Raw genomic sequence first — 15,440 nt, forward strand, 5'->3', positions numbered from 1 at the left:
TGATGTACTTGCATCAGGAAGCGCATACAGCAAGTCCTCTAATGTCAGCCTTTCATTCAATGTCTTTCATTATATAAAGGAATAAACATCAATTCCTGGCCATAGTCACAGCCTGTGTGGAGTTTTCATGTTTTCCCATGTCTGCATGGGTTTTCTACACGTACCCTGGCTTCCCACATCATAAAGATGTGCATACGAAAGATGTGCATGCTAGCTGAACTGGTGTGTCAACATCCTCCCAGTCTGAGTGTGGGTGTGAGTGCACCCTGGGATGAAACGGCATTCTGTCTCCTGCTGGTTCCTATCTTGCACCCTAAGCTGCCATGATAGGTTTTGGCCACCTGCAATCCTGAACTGGAACAAGCAAGTTGGAAAATGAAAAAATGAATATGAATTATTGTCAAATAAAAAATTTTAAATTAGACAATAATCATACAAATGCACAACAATAAACAATGCAGTATAAAATCGCTCAGCAAGTCCATCAAGTTTGTGACTGGTTTGAACCACGTGGTGGTAAAGGGTACTCCTTACAATATTTACTTTGCCGACATTTATTCCTCAATTTGACCAACAACCACCATGAATGACTGCCATGACTCACTGGTTCACCAAAAATTGGGTAAATAATTATTTTGTTTTCTTACATGTATACAGGATTCACATTTATTTCAATGTTCAAGATTAAAATTGTTTTGGGTCTTTATTAGAAGTTTGGTGATGTTTTTGTGACCAGAAATATGCCATAGGAACTTTAACTTTTGTTTATATGTATTAGCCTATGGTAACATTGGTTTTGTTATTTCGCTTAAAGTTGAAGTTTCCAAGAACCTGTCAACAACAGTAAGTGAAGACTTCTATAATGCCTAGCCATCTCTTTTTGTGAGGTTAAGACTGATCAATGGATTCAGGTGTTGTCAACCTGATTCATCCACTACAAAGTTCTCTATTAATTTTTTACCTAAAGATTATAGCAGTCATGGAGGATCACTGCTTATAACCTTTATTCCATTAGTGGTTACAAAATATGGATATTCTATCATTCCTTCTTCATGTAGTGGTTGGAACACGTCTATAAGGAAAATCCCCAAGTTATTATAATGCACTTCCAAGGTAGAGTAGATTAGAAAAAGAAGAGTAATAGGATTGATCCCTTGGTAACTCGAACACTCTAAAAAGATAGAGCATGAGAGAAGAGCTGGGCAAGATGACTAGAAAACCAAGCCAGTGAGACACGAAATGAACAGTGCTATCCCAGAGGCTGAGAGGACAGTGTGTTAAGATGGGAATGGAGGAGGCGGAGCAAGGTGGTAGAAAAGAAGGCTCCTCTGATCATCCTCTGTGCAAGGACACCAATTTAACAACTAACCACACAGAAAACCAACTTCGTCAGAACTAAAACTCACACAAGCACCTATAGTACCTGGTTTTAAGTTCATATCACTGAAAAGAGGCACGGAAGAGATAGAAAAAGAAGTCTTGAATCACCAATGCCACCCCTCACCCACCCTCCTGTGTGGTACAGAGAGCATATCTGGGCGCTGGAGGAGAGAGAGAGCACTGCAATTGTGAGGCGTTAAACTCAGCTGTCCTGCTACAGCAGAAAGGAAAACTGGACCAAACTCAGCTGATGCTCACCCATGGCGGCATTTAAACCAGGCCCAGCCAGAGCCGAATCACTCTTCCCAGCAGTCCAAACTTGAGATCCTGTAAACCTCGCCACTGAGGGCTAAAGCACTTTGTGTCTCTAAGTAAACTTGAAAGGCAGACTAGGCCATAAGGACTGCAACTCTCAGGTGAGTCCTAGGGCTGAAACGGGCCCAGAGCACAGTGGACTTGGTAGGGGCACACAACCTACTGAGACATCAGCTGAGGTGGCTAAGGGAGTGCTGGCATCACCCCACTCCTAAATCCAGACTGCACAGCTCACAGCTCTAAAGGAGACCCCTTTCCTCCACTTGAGAAGAGAAGGGGAAGAGTGGTGAGGTCTTCATCTTCCATCTTGGATACCAGCTCAGCTAAAACAGGACAGGTCACCAGGCAGAGTTGTGAGGCTCCCCCACCCCGCATTCCAGGCCCTAACTCCCAATCCCCAATGACATTTCTAGACACATCCTGGGTTACAAGGACCCAGTCCTGCCAGCATTCATCATCTGCCAAATGAAGACCCCTTGGGCCCTGAATAACCAGCAGTGATACCCAGGTACTATGTCAAGGGCCTTAGTGAGCCACTGAGACTTGCTGGCTTCAGGGGAGACTCAGCACATTCCCAGCTGTGGTGGGCCACAGGCCGAGACTCCTTCTGCTTGAGAAAAGTAAAGGGGACTTCATCTTGCACCTTAGACACTAGCACAGCCACAGCGGGGTAGAGTACCCAGCGGGCTATTAGTGTCCCTAATTCCAGGACTTGATTCTTGAATGGCATTTCTGGACCTGTCCTGGGTCAGAGGGAGGGAAGCCCACTGCCGTGAAGGGTGAGTCCCAGGCCAGGCAGCATTCACCACCAACCGAGTCGAGAGACCTGGGGCCTTACGGGAACATCAGCAATAGTCTGGCAGTAGTCCTTGTGGCCTGGGATGGTGGTAGCTATGGGGTGAGGCTCCTCTGCTTTTGGAAAGGGTACAGAAGAGTGAGAAGGACTGTATCTTGTGGTTTGAGTGTCAGCTCAGCCACAATACAACAGAACATCAGGTAGACGTCTAAGGCTTTGGCTCTAGTCCCTGACTTCAGGACAACACCTCTGGATCCACCTGGAGCCTGGGGGACCTCATCACCCTGAAGGGAAAGACACAGGCCTGGCTGGCTTTGCCACTTGCTGATTGTTAAGCACCAGGTTCTTGAGCAAATATAGGCAGTAGCCAGGATGTGGTTACAGTAGGCCTTGGGTGAGACTCAGTGGTGTGCTGGCTTCAGGTCTGACCCAGTACAGTCACAGTGGTGGTGGCCACAGGGGTGGTTGTGTCACTCCACCCCCAACTTTAGGCGACTCAGAAGAGAAACTCTGCTTGGGAGAAAGTAAGGGAAGAGAACAAGAGTCTCTGCTTGGTAATCCAGAGAATTCTCCTGGATCTTGCCGAAGACCATAAAGGCAGTACCTCTATGAGTCTGCAAGAACCATAGTGTTACTGGACTTGGAGTGCCCCCTAAAGCAGGTACAGCTTAGATCACAACACTCAAGTCTCTTCAAATATCTGGAAAGCCTTCCTAAGAAAGACGAGTACAAACAAACCCAGACAGTAAAGACTACAAGTAAGTACCTAACTCTTCAATGCCCAGACACAGATGAACACCTACAAGAATCAAGACATTCCAGGAAAAAAATACCTCACCAAATGAACTAGATAAGGCACCAGGGCTCTTCCTGAAGAAACAGCAATACATGACCTTTCAGATAGAGAATTCAAAATAGCTGTTTTGAGAAAACTCAAGAAAATTCAAGGCAACACAGAAAAGAAATGCAGAATTCTATCAGATAAATTTAACAAGGAGACTGAAATAAAAAGAATCGAGCAGAAATTATGGAGCTGAAAAATGCAACTGGCATACTGAAGAATGGAATAGAGTCCATTAATACCAGAATTAATCAAGCAGAAGAAAGAATAGTGAGCTTCAATACAAGCTATTGGAAAAATACACACTCAGAGAAGAAAGAAAAAACAATGAAACATGTCTACAGGATGTAGAAAATGCCTCAAAAGGGTAATTCTAAGAGTTATTGGTCTTAGCAGGTAGAGAAAGAAATGGGGGTTGCAAGTTTATTCAAATCCTCCTTAAGGATAGGTCATATGTTAGGTATCAAAACAAGACTTCAAACATTTAAAAAAACTGAGATAATACCAAGCATCTTCTCTGACCAAAGGAGAATAAAACTAGAAATCACTAAGAGGAATTTTGGAAACTATGCAAATATATGGAAATTAAACAATAGGCACCTAAAGGACCAGTGAGTCAATGAAGAAATTAAGGAGAAAACTGAACAATTTCTTGAAACAGATGATAATGGAAATACAACACAGCCAAATCTATGAGATACAGTAGAAGTAGTACTCAAAAGAAAGTTTATAGCTATAAGTGCCTACATCAGAAAGAGGAAGAACTCCACATAAATAATCTAATCATGCATCTTAAAGAACTAGAAAAGCAAGAGCAAATCAAACCCAAAATTACAAGAAAATAAATAATAAAGATCAGCACAGACATAAATAAAACTGAAATGAAAATACAAAACATCAATGAAACAAAAGGTTGTTTTTTAAAAAGTTAAACAAGATTGACATAGCCAAACTAAAAAAAAAAAAAAAAAGATACAAATAGAATCAAAAATGAAAAAGGAGACATTACAACTGATATTGTAGAAATTCAAAGAATGTGATTCCTAGTATCACTGGTAGATAGTATAAGCAACTATATACCAATAAATCAGAAAATCTAGAAGAAATGGACAAATTCCTAGATATATACAACCAATCAAGACTGAATCAGGAAGAAATCTAAAACCTGAACGGACCAATAAGAAGTAACAATGTTGAAGCTATAATAAAAAGTCTCCCAGTAAAGAAAAGCTCGGGACTGATGGTTTCACTGCTGAATTTTTACCAATCCTCCCCAAACTATTCCAAAAAATAGAGGAGGAGGGAATACTTCCAAACTCATTCTACAAGACCAGTATTACCCTGATATCAAAATCAGACAAAGACACATCAAAACAAAACAAAAAAGAAAAGAAAAAAAAAAGAAAGAAAACTACAGGCCAATATCTCTGATGAATATTGATTCAAAAATTCTCAACATTACCAAACCAAATTCACTAACATATTAGATCATTCATCATGATCAAATGTAATTTATCCCTGGGATACAAGGATGGTTCAACATACATAAATCAATGTGACATATAATAACAGAATGAAGGATAAAAATCATATGATCATTTCAATTGGTGCTGAAAAGGCATTTCATAAAATTCAACTTCCCTTCATGATAAAAACTCTCAAAAAGCTGGGTACAGAAGGAACATATCTCAACATAATAAAAGCCATATACAGCAGACCAATAGCTCTTATCATACTGAATGCAGAGAACTCAAAGTCTTTCCTGTAAGATTTGGAATACAAGGATGCCCACTTTCACTACTGTTATTCACCACAGTACTATAAGTCCTAGCTAGAGCAATCAGACAAGAGAAGGATATAAAGGGCATCCAAATTGGAATGGAAGAAGTCAAGTTATCCTTATTTGCAGATGATGTGATCTTATATTTGAAAAAAACCTAAAGACTCCACCCAAAAACTATTAGAAGTGATAAATTCAGTCAAGTTGCAGAATACAAAATCAATATATAAAAATCAGTAGCATTTTTATATGACAATAGTGAACAATCTGAAAAAAAATAAGTACCCCCTTTTAAAATAGTTACACATAAAATTAAATACCTAGGAACTACCCAAAGAAGTGAAAGATTATAATGAAAACTATCAAACAGTGATGAAAGAATTTAAAGAGAACACCAAAAAAAGGAAAAATATTCCATGCTCATGGAATGGTAGAAGCAATTTTGTTAAAATGTTGATACTACCCAAAGCAATCTACAGATTCAATGCTATCATAAGGAAAAAGAACAAAACTGGAAGAATCACATTACCTAACCTTAAAATTACATTACAGAGCTATAGTAACCAAACTGCAGGGACTGGCATAAAAACAGACACATAGACCAATGATAAAGAATAGAGAACCAAAAAACAAATCCCCACACATACAGTGAACTCATTTTCCACAAAGGTGCCAAGAATAAACACTGGGAAAAAGATAGCTTCTTCAGAAACTAGTGCTGGGAAAACTGGATATCTATATGCAGAAGAAGGAAACTAGACTCCTATCTCTTGCTATACACATAAATCAAATCAAAATGAAGACTTAAATCTAAAACCTCAAATTATAAAAAACCCTTAAACTATAAAACTACTACAAAAAAAATTAGGGTTTTCTCTAGAACATTGGTCTGGGCAAAAACTTATTGAGTAATACCCTACAAGCACAGACAACCAAAGCAGAAATGGACAGACGGGATCACATCAAGTTAAAAAGCTTCTTCATAGCAAAGGATACAATCAATGAAGTGAAGAGACAACCCATGGAATGGGAGAAAATACTTGCAAACTACCCATCTGATAAGAAATTAATAACCAGAATATACACGGGGCTGCAAACAACTCTATAGGAAAAAATCTAATAATCAAAAAATGGGCAAAATATTTGAATAGCCATTTCTCAAAAGAAGACATACAAATGGCAAACAAGCATATGAAAAGGTGCTCAACATCATTGATCACCAGAGCAACGCAAATCAAAACTACAATGAGATATCATCTCACCCCAGTTAAAATGGCTTATATCCAAAAGACAGGCAATAACAAATGCTGGCGAAGATGTTAAGAAAAGAGAACCACATTGGGCATGGTGGCTCATGCCTGTAATCCCAGCACTTTTGGAGGCCAAGGAGGATGGATCACTGGAGGTTGGGAGTTCGAGACCAGCCTGACCAACATGGAGAAACCCCATCTCTACTAAAAATACAAAATTAGCTGGGCGTGGTGGCACATCCCTATAATCCCAGCTATTCGGGAGGCTGAGGCAGGAGAATCACTCGAACCTGGAAGGCGGAGGTTGTGGTGAGCTGAGATCGTGCCATTGCACTACAGCCTGGGCAACAGGAATGAAACTCCATCTCAAAAAAAAAAAAAAAAGAAAGAAAGAAAAGGGAACCATCCTACACTGCTGGTGAGAATGTAAATTAGTAAAATAACTATGGAGAACAGTTTGGAAGTTCCTCGAAAAACTAAAAATGGAGCTACTATATCATCCAGCAATCCCACTCCTAGGTATATATCCAAAAAGAAGGAAAATCAGTATATTGAAAAGATATCTGCACTCCTACGTTTATTTGCAGGACAGTTTACAATAGCTGGGATTTGGCAGCAACCTAAGTGTCCATCAACACAAAAATGGATAAAGAACACATGAGACTTATACACAATGGAATACTATTCAGCCATAAAAAAGAATGAATCATTTGCAACAACATGGATGAAACTGGGGATCATTATGTTAAGTGAAATAAGCCAGGCACAGAAATACAAACATTGCATGTTCTCACTTATTTGTGAGATCTAAAATTCAAAACAATTGAGCTTATGGAGATAGAGGTAGAAAGATGGTTACTACAGGCTAAAAGGGAAGTGGGGGAGGGTGAGGGGAAGGTGGGGATGGTTAATTAGAAAGAATGAATAGAAACTATTAGTTGACAGCACAACAGAGTGACTACAGTCAATAATAACATAATTGAACATGTTAAAAGAACAAAAAGAGTCTAATTGGATTGTTTATAACACAAAGGATAAGCACTTGAAGAGAAGGATACACTATCCTCCATGATGTGATTATTTCACATTGCATGCCTGTATCAAAACATCTCATGTAACCCATAAATATATAAACCTACTATGTACCCACAAAAATTTAAAATAAAAAAATAAAAAGATAGAAATGATCAAATACCTAGAATGCAGTCAAAAGGTCAAGCAGTATGAGATCAGAGAAGTGTCAACTGGATTTGAGAACATGGAAGTCTTTGGTAATCTTGAGCACAATTTTCATGGTGAAGTTAGATTAGAAGTGTTACTGGGATGCCAAGAAGTACAGACCGTCTGTCTGTGACTATATATAACTCTTTCGAAAAGTTCTGTGTGAAAAGAAAGGAGCACTAAAAATGAAGCCAGCCATCTTTTAATTCTTATGGATTGGGCTGTCAGTCTCTTCACCCTCTAGAGTCTTTTTTTTTTTTTTTTTTTTTTTTAATGAATCTAAGCATGCCTTTACTCAATTCAAAGAAACCTCTGCCGGCTCTTTGTTGCCCTTAAAATGAAATCCTAAACGTGGTAATATAACATGGATTCATAATTTAACTCCAATTACCTCTCTTGCCTCAGAGCCCTTGTGGGTAAACTCTCAATTTCACAAGCTCTTTCAAACCTCCATGTAACATGCTGGTCAGGCTGCCGGAAGTGTCTTCCTTCTCCACCTGGTAAGCTTGTATTTACATCCCATGACTCAGCTCAGATATCCTCCTCACCAGTACCATGTCGGGCACTTACACATCATTCACATCTGCACCTCCCCAGTCTTTATTCCTTTAAGCCAGAAACATGGGTATCAGCCTTGACTTCCACATCCACTCATGTCTCATCCCCCATAACCACTTGACCACCAAGGCCCAGCTATTCTACTTTCTCAATGAGCTTCTACTCCACTCTAGAACCCTCCATATTCCCACTCTAGACTCCTCCACATCCCCACTCTAGACCCCTCCATATCCCCACTCTAGATCCCTCTGTGTCCCCATTCTAGACCTCTCCATATCCCCATTTTAGACCTCTCCATATCCCCACTCTGGACCTCTCTATATTCCCCACACCCCCCCATATCTCCACTCTAGACCCTTCCATATCCCCACTCTAGACCCCTCCATATCCCCACTCTAAACCGCTCCATATCCCCCACTCTAGACCCCTCCATATCCCCCTCTAAACCTCTCCATATCCCTACTCTAGACTCCTGCACATTCCTACTCTAGACCCCTCCACATCCCCACTCTAGATCCCTCCATATCCCCACTCTAAACCGCTCCATATCCCCCACACTAGACCCCTCCATATCCCCCACTCTAGACCCCTCCATATCCCCCTCTAAACCTCTCCATATCCCTACTCTAGACTCCTGCACATTCCTACTCTAGACCCCTCCACATCCCCACTCTAGACCCCTCCACATCCCCACTCTAGACCCCTCCATATCCCTACTCTAGATTTCTCCATATCCTTACTCTAGACCCCTCCATATTCCCAGTCTAGACCTTTCTGTATCCCCACCTCCCTATTCCATCTCCCTCCATTTGTTTTCCACACAGCAGCCAGAATGAACCTTTAAAAACACAAAGCAAGTCATATCCACCCCAAAATAAAAACCCCTCAATGGCTTTTCATGCTCTTACAAAATGATTCACTGGTTGACGGAGCCCTGCACTGTGCCCTGCCAACCTCTCTACCCTGGCTTCCTAGGCCTCTCCCAGCACTGTGTTCTGGCCACATTGACCTTGCAGCTCCTTAAACCCACTGAGTTCCTGAACCTGTTCCCCCATCTCTGCCACCCCTTTCACCTGCCACTCCTTTCACCTTTTAGACCCAAATTCGAATGTCATTTCCTCAGGAAATAAGCACAGAACAGCAACCTGACCCAGTCTTAGGACACTCTGAAATTCTTCAGGGTGCTCACGGCTGCTTCCAATCGCATCTGCATCCTTATGTGATTATTCCATAAAGCTTCACCTCCCACCTGTAGACTGGCAGCTCCCCAAAGAGGGTGTTGGTTTTGTGCACCAGTCATACCCCACCCTCAACTGAGAACCCAGCACTCCACACTTACTGGATCAATAGGCAAATGAAAACCCTCAAATTTGATCTTCTCTAGTCACTGACCAGAATGTGAGTCCTCAACATGGAGAGTAAATGTAATCAGGCTCCTCTTCCTTAACAGGAACTCTTACCAGTTCCTGGTACTTGTCTTTCTACCAACTTCTATACCCACAGAGATTGGCACCCTCTCTCCTAATTTCCTGAATTCATCAGTTATCCCTTCACCTTCAAATGCTTTGACTGACAGACTATTTTAAAGCAAGAGAAACATAAGGGAGTTATTTTGGTCCTGGACAGAAACCAGTTCTTCAGATTTATATTGCTTGGCTTAAAACTGAACACCCAGGGTTAAATGTTCTTGCATGCAATTAGAGATTGTCCATAAGATGTCAGAAGTGGCGTCTGAGGCACTCTGCTTCTTTATCAAGTATGTAAATTAAGCTTAGCAAAACCTGGTTAGCTGACTAATGGTATAGAAACAGGAAAGTACTTTCAAAACTACAAAATACCAAGCAACATTATTAACATTATGATCACTGCATTAGCCAGTCTTCCAGTTACTAGAAGAATATAAGTCCATTTTTACATGGCTAAAAGTAGCCTTCTTCAGTGAATATACTTACATATAGAAAATCCAAAAGAACTATCTGTATCAGGCACTGTCTGATAGAAGATTTATCTGAAAAAAATTTTAAATCATACCTATTAATATGAATCCAGGTGTGGGCTTTCTTTCTCAGGTAAGGGACAAAGGGTCTGCTTGGACAAGTGGAAATAACTGCCAAAAAGGCTGAATGGCAGGAACACATTGCCTAGGGATCCGGGAAGCAGCCTCAGAAAACACCTTCTCTGACCAGATACCTCCTTGAAGAAAATGTGTATTAGTTAAATGAGTGCATACATCATCATCATGGTATACAAACTTCTTCACTTCCTTTCCTTTCCTCTTTCTGTCCTTTTAGACTCAAATATACCAACCATAAGCCTTAGCATCCATAACTTTTAAGTCAGTTTCTAAATATACACAAACCAAATTAAGAATCCCCTACCTTTTGTTAACATTTGGGGATACTAGGTAAAAGACAAATAGGAATGCTTCGTACTGTACTATTTTTGTTAACTTTTCTGAGTTTGAAATTATCCCAAATGATTTAAAACTTTTTTTAACTTAAAAAAGATTATCCTATCATTGAATATTTTAAAATATTGCCATGACCAAGTTTACAGTTTGAATTTTAAAGCTGGGTCTAACACAGACCAGAATTACTTCAATTCATCCAGTTTCTGGCCACAAAGTGATTTTTATCAACTTACCTTCCTATCTGACATGCTCAGTTGCAAGTGCTATCTGGTCAAACACTCCAGAATCATCGAACACTACCCAGCTCCTGCAGGGGCAACTGATGTTCCTTCAGCTCGAGGAACTCTTTTATATACTCCAAGGTGAAAGTCCTTGCTCAAGATTCACAGAGGTATGGTTCAGCAAGCTGTACCATTGCCTTCAAGGCTGAAATGTCCACATCTGTCACCTAAAATGTAAAATAATGTGACTTAACATGTGGAAATCAAAATTAAGCTCCACATATAAAACACTACTAACAGGGTGATTTTTTAAAAGCATGCAATAGGGGCAGGGATTCTTCTTCCATTACGGAAGCCTATCCTTCCATAAAGGATAAACAAGAGAGGCCTAGCTTTTAGCCTCATGGAACTTACATTGTAATCAAGGGAGTAAATAAACAAGATAGTGATGAGTAGGTGACAGAGAGTAACTAGCAGGGTGGTGATCTGGTTTTGCTGGGATGGCCAGGAGAAGTCACCTGAGCTGAGAATAAAAAGGAAGCAGCCATCTAAAGAGCACGGAAGATGCAAAAGGCCTGTGGCAGAGATGGGCGTGGCCACTGAAAGAGCAGAAAGGCAGTCCTTCTTGCTAGAGCCAAAGGGAGGAAGTTGGGAGCGGGCGAGAAACAGTAGGAGATAAGGTGGGAGAGAAAGGCAAAAAGACCAGGACACATAGAGCATCAGGCACTTGGATTTTACAAGTTCTCCAGCACAATGAGAAGCCATAAAGCCAACACGGAACCCTTGGTAAATGCAATGCATTAGTAGTTTTAAGCAGAGAAATTGCATACTTCTTTTAAAACAATGACTTTGACTGCTTTTAGAGAAGTGACGAGGGCAGGAGGGGCGGGCACTATCATAACCCAATGAAAAGGCCTGAACTTCAACTGAAGATATTGGCATAATCCAAAACTTAAAAACTCACAAGGAAGAGCTGCAACCCACTGCCTCGTTCATAATCACTGCAGTATGCAATGCCATTTACTAAAGGAGCTGCAAAAAAACTTGTACTCACACTCCTTGGTTTAACATTTTAGCTTAACAGGGCTTTTTGTGGTTCAGTTAACAAACACTGCGAAAAACTCACAGCTGTAATTGGAGTGCAAATTTAATGTAAAAGGCCCAGTCATTTGAAAAATAAGATTGTTTTTACTTTCTGCAATGAGACACATTATCAAGAGATTAACCACATACCTACAAATTTACTAGGCAAAAATGGGATAGTTTTAAAATGCCTCTTTGGTTTGAGCTACTTAATGGGCTACAACTCAGAAGGTAAATTAATGGAAACTGTTGACTTCATAATTAGGCCTCCTCATTTTTTAAACGATCTCAAATATTTCCTCCACTTCATAGGTTTATAATCCAGTTCCCCTTGTCAAAGGACACTGAAACTTAAGCCATTTTAATTCCCTGGTAGCTCCTCCTCAATTGCCTTTAAAATTTGCGGAACACTTCCTACACCATGGCAATTAGATGTGAAAAACATGCTATTTCAATCAGCTCATAAACTTTAATTAAAAATAAGCACTTTGGCTCTAAGAGTCTGAAGTAAAGTGCTTATAGCTTGAGACAAATGTCTTAACAACAAAATTAACTTCACCTCAAGCAGCACCTTGAGCGCATTATGTGCCAGACTGCACGCCATCCAGATGGCTCAAGGACCTTCTCCAAGAACTCAGCTGTGAATTTCCGTGCCTCAGAGGCCTTGCAGTCAGCCACAAACAAATTAAACACAGTAAGAAGTGAGAATGCAGAAAGCAGAGGAAAGTTAATAAATCCACTTAAATCCATTTTCTCAGAACCAACAACTGGCAATCTGAGGGACTGAGATAGGCCATCTACTTATAAACTAAAAAGATAAAAGGGGCAAAAAAGGCCGGGCACGGTGGCTCACGCCTGTAATCCCAGCACTTTGGGAGGCCTAGGTGGGCAGATCACTAGAGCTCAGGAGTTCGAGACCAGCCTGGGCAACGTGGCAAAACCCTCTCTCTAGAAAAAACACAAAAATTAGCCAGGTGTAGTGGTGCATGCCTGTAGTCCCAGCTGCTCAAGCGGCTGAGGTGGGAGGATGGCTAGAGCTGAGAAGCAGAGGTTGCAGTGAGCCAAGATCATGCCACTGCCCTCCAGCCTGGGTGACAGAGCAAGACTCTATCACAAAAAAAAAAAAAAAAAAAACCCAGAAAAGAAACAAAAAAGAGAACCTACTCACCTAAAATGTAGTCTTGATAGGCCCTGGATTACTCACAGAGCAAAAGTTGATTTGTTTGGAAAATTTCTAGGTGAAGTGGCTTTTTTCCTTCTGGAATAAAACTTTGTAAACCCGGCTTATCAAGACAGCTACGACCACTGAGTGAATCTTCATTTTGAAAGAAACCTAAAAAACCACAAAAAATAAGCAGGCATAAGTATCCCAGATACTTCCAGTGCTCGTAGAGTGCTTCTGTCTTCACATCCTTGCTTGAAATTCCAAACCAACAAGGATTTGAGTATGAATGCTCTACTTTTATCTCTATTATTGTCAGAAGAAACAGCTTTACAAACTTAAAAAATCTCAGAATCCAAGTTCTACTTAAAAACAGTAAGAGCTTAAGACCTTTCGCAAGTTAGGTTTTTGTTGTTATGTGGGGATTTGGGGGAAAGCAGAGAAATAACGTTGTTTTTTAATCCAGTGGAAACCACCTAAGTTCTTCTAGGGATCTTTACTATAGTTAGCAAGTTATAAAAGTCAAGTATCTGTTATTTTTTTCCCTCTCAAACACTGCCATAAAGCAGCATTAAGAGAGCTGATTTCCTATACTCCCTTTCCAGTGGGTTGAAACCTCTTTATTTTCTACAATATCAGTCTGCCAATGGCTCCTCAATAAACAGGGATGAGAGATTCTTAATAACGCATAAGGTTTACTTCACTAAGACTACTACTAGGTTCCTCCTCATTAATTTCAATGACTGTGTCTAAGGAAAAGATGAGAAAATGCAAATCACATTAGGTTTGGGCTGTATGTAATTATGTTTCATAAGGCATGATTCAGCCAGTGGCATATCTAATTCTGTGTAATAAGATGTTTTTAAAAAAACGAAATGACTACTAAATAAGCAATGCTGAGGGTAGCACTTAGACTGGCAGAGTAGTTTCCGAAGGCAGTTTCAAGGAAGGTGTCTGAGACAGTAATTAGCAGCAGTCTTTCTTCCCCCACCACCTTTGATTTTCTTTCCCTTTCCCTTTCTCCTTCCTTCCATTCCTTTGTCCCGGCTCAGGCCTCTAGAATTACTTGATCCCACAGATAAGATGATCAAAGCAGGCAAGGGTCTACTACTGTTCACAAACACTGACGCGCATGAGCCTTAGAGGGCATCAACACCTTACTGGCTGTGTGACAATCTCTCTGTGCCTCAGTTTTCTTGCCTATAAAGAGAAGACAAAAACAGTATGCCTACTTCAATTAAGAGAATTAAATAAATTACTTGTTAACCATTTACTACAGTGCCAATTACACAGTATATATGTATATTTGTTAAATATACCTTACTTCAGCACCACTCTTTACAGCCATTTTGTTTTTCCAGTTTTACCGAAGTAAATAAAAATTTTGTAATATAAGGTGTACAATGTGATGTTTTGATATACATTATGAAATGATTGCCACCATAAAGCAAATTAACATTTCCATCACCTTGCATTTGTGTGCTGGGAACACTTGTTTCATTCTCGGCAAATTTAAAGTACACATTAGTGTCATTAACTACAGTTACCAAGCTGCACACTAGATCCCCAGAACTTACTCAACTTTGTACACGTTGACCCGCATCTTCCCCATTTCTCCCACTTGCAGGCAAGCACCGCGCTGCTTTTTCTCTCAGTTCTGTTTTATTTTCCACATAGGTGATATTATTTAGAATTTTTCTTTCTTTACAGCCACTTTAAAAATATTCTGCTTCGCACATTGTTTCACTGCGTCTTCACCACAAGGACAGTCACTGGCTCCGTCTTTAGATGGGAAAACTGCGGCCCGGAGACTTTTGCTAATTGGAAAGGTGGGTCAGTGGTGGAATTAAGTCACACTTATGTCTTCTCACTTCGCGGCGGCTCTTTCCACTACACGATACAACTGAACGTGTTAAAAGTAAAAAACGTGACCCAGTTTAAAATGTCGGGGGGGCGGGGAGCGGGGGAGGAGGAATCTGCCCGAGGAGTGAGGAGGCAGAAAAGACCGAGAACGAGGGGACCCCGTTCCATTTCTGGACCCCGTCCGTAGGCTGCCCGCCAGACTTGGGGTCGCTCTGCCCTGGGCGATCAGGACAGCTGCGCGGGCCCAGGGTTCCAGCTGCCTTTTTCTTCGGGAGAGCGAATGGCTCGAATCTCCGCGGAGATGGAGCTGGAAAAGCAGAGCCATCGCTCCACAGCTCGCGGCAGTTCCTTGAAGCCCACCCAGGTGGGGAGTCCCTGACGCAGCCCAGCTCCCTGCAGTCTCGGGGAAGCTGAGGCAGAGAGTGAAGCCCCGACCCTGGTCCTTCCCGACCCCGACGTCCTGGCCCGCCGGGTCCCGAGGCCTCGGCCCGGGCGCCCCACGAGGGTCCCGACGCCCAGGCCACGCTCGAGAGCAGCTCCTGGCCCAGCCCGGCGGGCGT

General features: G+C 41.2%; 1 pseudogene; it reads right to left on the reverse strand.

Annotated features, from left to right (window-relative positions):
- The window catches only part of LOC104656165, a 59,023-nt pseudogene extending 43,818 nt beyond the window's left edge, over positions 1–15,205 (reverse strand).
- Positions 15,206–15,440: the final 235 nt, after the last annotated feature.

The sequence above is a fragment of the Rhinopithecus roxellana genome, chromosome 12 (assembly GCF_007565055.1).
Source record: "Rhinopithecus roxellana isolate Shanxi Qingling chromosome 12, ASM756505v1, whole genome shotgun sequence".
NCBI lineage: Eukaryota > Metazoa > Chordata > Mammalia > Primates > Cercopithecidae > Rhinopithecus > Rhinopithecus roxellana.